This window comes from Octodon degus, unplaced genomic scaffold, assembly GCF_000260255.1.
Source record: "Octodon degus isolate 3935 unplaced genomic scaffold, OctDeg1.0 scaffold00019, whole genome shotgun sequence".
Classification (NCBI taxonomy): domain Eukaryota; kingdom Metazoa; phylum Chordata; class Mammalia; order Rodentia; family Octodontidae; genus Octodon; species Octodon degus.
Genome location: NW_004524595.1, coordinates 15,955,279 through 15,960,001, shown reverse-complemented (window position 1 = coordinate 15,960,001; position 4,723 = coordinate 15,955,279). Strand labels below are relative to the sequence as shown.

Here is a 4,723-nt window from a genome sequence, read left to right as displayed (position 1 = left end):
TCCATAATCTGACCTGGCTTTATAAAGATGTCTCGGTCTGACTCACCAGCCTCTAAAAGAAACAAAGCCTCAGAAGTCCAAGATGATAGCTAGCATTGAGCATAAAGTACCTACCTGAAGCCACCAAAAACCCTAATAGATATTTCTCAATAAATCAAGCACAGTAGATACTGAGGAGGCCAAAGTCCACACCCTAGGGAAAAACTCATGTGAAAACCAAATCTAGAGGTGTCAGAGATAAGAATTAAAATTATGGGGTCAGAGAGATGGTTCAGGGGGTCAGGGAGATGGCTTAGTAGAATAAACGCTTCCCTGGCAAGTGCAAGGGCCTGCGTTCAATCCCCAGTTCTGCCAAAAAAAAATAAAAACAAATAAAATAAACAAATAAATAAAGTTAGTAGTGCAACATCAACAGATGAAAGATGATGGAGTTGAGGCTACCCTGGGTACCAGTTAGAGTATTATACTATTCTTAGCAGGATTTGTTTACGATGCATAGGAAAATCTACCTGGTGCTTATATCTAAATAAAGGAGCAGACTGTAGGCTTTTAGAAACCAGTATCAGAACCACTTCAGATTTTTGTCAAACACAGACATGAGTCAATGAATTCTGTATTCTAATGAATACAGAACCTCTGAAGTTAGGTTCAGAGTTACACATTTTCAACTTGAAAATCACCTGTCTGCACTGACTGCCAAGAAGGCTGGAGCTACACAAAGTCATGACTCATACAGCTGAACCCTCCTGTCTCTTCAGAGATGTTCTTTCATTCAATAATTAGAAGGAAACAATTGAAGTCCAGGTGCCTGACCACCCCCCACCTACTCTTCACCATAGCTTTCTCAAAGTTTAATGAAATAAACTCATCAAAAGCATGAAATACATCAGATTAACAACAGTTTACAAATGGATTCAGCTATCAAAGCTGAGTGGAATAAGATTTAGCTTCATATAAAACTTTTCTTTATTGCAGTAGTATTCTTTAAACTAAAACAAAACCAAAAGGGGACTCATCATCTCCCCATTCTCACACGTCCGCAGAGTGCTCTCGGAGGTCAGAGGCTATTGACAATGCACTGTTTTCCTGCTTCCAGAGTGCTAGGCCAACATGGGAGGAGCAGAAATCAAGTGATGTTTTTAGTTCCAGGCTAATCACCCAGAAGAGAACAGGTTTTATGTGAATATAACAGATTAATACCAAGAAATTGCAAAAAGATAAAAGCCAAGTAAGAATCAACAAAATATCAGTTGTTTTTAAAGCAGACACAAATGAAATTCATAACTCAGGTGTATGGTTTAAGGGTAAAAGAATTTTCCTAGCCAGGTGTAGGTGGACATCTGATGCCAGTGCTCTGGAGATTGAGGCAGAAGGATCAGAAGATGAAACCTAATGTGGGCACCTTAGCAAGACCCCTCTTAATATAAAAAGAAAAAATTCATGATTGGGGATGTAGCTCACTGAAAAGACCTTGAAGTTTAATCCCCAGTTCCTCCTCTTCCTCTTCTTTCTTCTCCTTCTCCCCCTCCTCATCTCTTATCAACAATAAATACTCAGATATTATGTCAAATTCTGAAATCCTAAAATCCCAAAATATATGTGACAAACTTATAAAGGATTTAGGAAGGTGTTAGGAAGCTAATAGCTGAATATAGGGTTAGAGAATACTTATTTTAAATTATTCCATGTTATGTCTAAGATGTTTGATATTCAGACAGATAGTGAGGTTAAGCTAAACTGCCTATGTTATAGGGTAATAATATCATTAAGCTTCTCTTCTGGGGGGTTAACAACTTAAGTTTGCAGATCAAAAATTAGAGAAAAAGAAGGGCTGCAAATCCCGCAACATGGCTTTCAATTTTGGGACACCTTCGGGTACCTCGGGCACCGCTGCAGCCACCGCAGCACCCGCAGGTAGGTTTGCAGGATTTGGGACAACATCTATAACTGCAGGTTCTGCATTCAGCTTCTCTGCCCCAACTAACACAGGCACTACTGGACTCTTTGTTGGTACTCAGAACAAAGGTATTGGATTTGGTACCAGTTTTGGAACAACGGGACATAGTACTGGTTTAAGTACTGGTTTGGGAACTGGATTGGGATTTGGAGGATTTAATACACAGCAACAGCAACAATCTACATTAGGTGGTCTTTTCAGTCAACCCACACAAGTTCCTACACAGTCCAACCAGCTGATAAATACTGCAAGTGCTCTTTCTGCTCCAACACTATTGGGGGACGAGAGAGATGCTATTTTAGCAAAATGGAATCAACTGCAGGCTTTCTGGGGAACAGGAAAAGGATATTTCAACAATAATATTCCACCAGTGGAATTCACACAAGAAAACCCTTTTTGCCAGCTTAAGGCTACAGGTTATAGTTGTATGCCCAATAATAAAGATGAAGATGGGCTAGTGGTTTTACTTTTCAACAAAAAAGACACAGATACTCAAAGTCAGCAACAGCAGTAGGTAGAATCATTACATAAAGTTTTGGGAGGAAACCAGAACCTTGCTGTAAATGTAGAGGGTATTAAAACACTGCCTGATGATCAGACAGAAGTTGTTATTTATGTTGAGTGTTCTCCGAATGGTACTTCACGAAGAGTTCCAGCTACCACACTGTATGCCCATTTTGAACAAGCCAACATAAAAACACAACTGCAGCAATTTGGTATGGCCCTTTCTATGACTAGAACGGAATTTTCTCCTGCACAGATCAAGCAGCTTTTACAGAATCCTCCTGCGGGTGTTGATCCTATTCTTTGGGAAAAAGCCAAGGTGGATAACCCTGATTCTGAAAAGTTAATTTCCATACCCATGGTAGGTTTTAAAGAACTTTTCCGAAAACTGAAGGTTCAAGATCAGATGACTAAACAGCATCAGACCAGATTAGATATCATATCTGAAGATATTAGTGAACTACAAAAGAATCAGACTACAAGTACGGCCAAAATTGCACAATACAAGAGGAAACTCATGGATCTTTCCCATAGAACTTTACAGGTCCTAATCAAACAAGAAATTCAAAGGAAGAGTGGTTCTGCCTTCCAAGCTGATGAAGAGCAGCTGAGAGTTCAGCTAGCTACAATTCAGTCTGAACTAAATGCACCTACTCAGCTCAAGGGCTGACTAAATGAGCTGATGTCCCAAATCAGGATGCAGAATCATTTTGGAGCAGTCAGATCTGAAGAAAGATACTACATAGCTGCAGATCTGTTACTAGAAATCAAGCAACATTTAAAACAACAACAGGAAGGCCTTAGCCACTTGATTAGCATTATAAAAGACGACCTAGAAGATATAAAGTTGGTAGAACATGGGTTGAAGGAAACTATCCACATCAGAGCTAGTGTCTTTAGTTGACAGTTCACAAACTTGTGTTAGAGGTTTGTGAAATGCTTCCTCCTACTGCTTTAGGCCTTCGTTAAGAATGAATCTGACCACTTGGTGAAAAAAATAAAGAAAGTAACACTCTCCTGGCTTGGATTTTCACCAACAATTTACTCTTCACTAAATCTGAAATAAACTAGTCACCTCACATTTCTTCAAAAATAACCTTCAAAAAATTTACATCTAAAAAGCTGTATATACTTTAAAAGGACAAAAGAACATAATTAACATTTTTACAGCAGCATTTTCTTAAGCATCACAGTAATTATTAATCTCCATTCTTTTTATGGCAAGTAAATACAAAATGTGTTCTTTGCATATAACTATAATTACTTGGCTGTTGAAGATTTGAGATTCAGAGTGTAAATGGACATCAGTTCTTATATACGTGAATTTAAGTTGAGAGAAATAAAGAAAATCCAAAAGTATTTAATGATTAATGTGGTTTTCTTTTTGTTCTATAAGATGTGAAAATATTTTTTTATTATTTGGAGTTTATAGAATACATCTAAGCAATTAGGATAACAGAATGAATGGTTTTGCCACTTTGTTTTTTAAACCTTTATTTCTAAAATGAAAACATTTAAATAAATTCCTAATTTGTAATTTCATATAAAAAAAAGAAGAGCTGCAAAGACAGCTAATATTTTGGCCCTAGCCTTTCAAGGTCAGTGAGGACTCAGTACATAGGAACCTATACTGTAACATCCTGTAACTCAGCGATGTCCCAAATTTTCTAATCAAGGAGACTATGGGGCCACAGAGGAAAGTGATCAATGATGTAGAGTGTGCCTAAAGAGAGTCACATAGAGAGAAAACATTCTCTCAGGCTTTCTCAGAGAACAAATTGGTCAAGCAATGACCATGATTCATCTACATGACTGACGCTGACAAAGGATCTACAAACTGTGGTATAGGGTTTCAGGGTAAGTCCTGAGGGGATTTGACTGACCTTGTCAGACACAAAAGTTACAGTTCTTGTTATATAGATCTTGCTTTATCTTGGTCTTAACCATCTAGCAGAGAAGTATAAAATTGAGGTATAAAAAGTAAAGCCATATTAACATGCTGAGCTGTAAAAGGCTCAAGTGAACTTCTGACACTGCCAGTCTTGCGGATAACCCACTACTATTATGGACTATAGGACTATATTGGATTATTCTGCTGTATTCATACACCTACAATATATGAATAGCAATGGAATATACATCTCTGACAAAAGTAAACAAAAATGGGGACATAAATGGACCATTTTGTAGTGGAAAAAATATATATCTGTATATATAAAATAGCATAAATATACAACTGCTTTCTCTTAGTTCAGTGAGGAG

General features: G+C 37.6%; 1 pseudogene; it reads left to right on the top strand.

Annotated features, from left to right (window-relative positions):
- Positions 1–1,847: 1,847 nt before the first annotated feature.
- On the top strand, positions 1,848–3,486 carry LOC101570747 (annotated as a pseudogene).
- Positions 3,487–4,723: the final 1,237 nt, after the last annotated feature.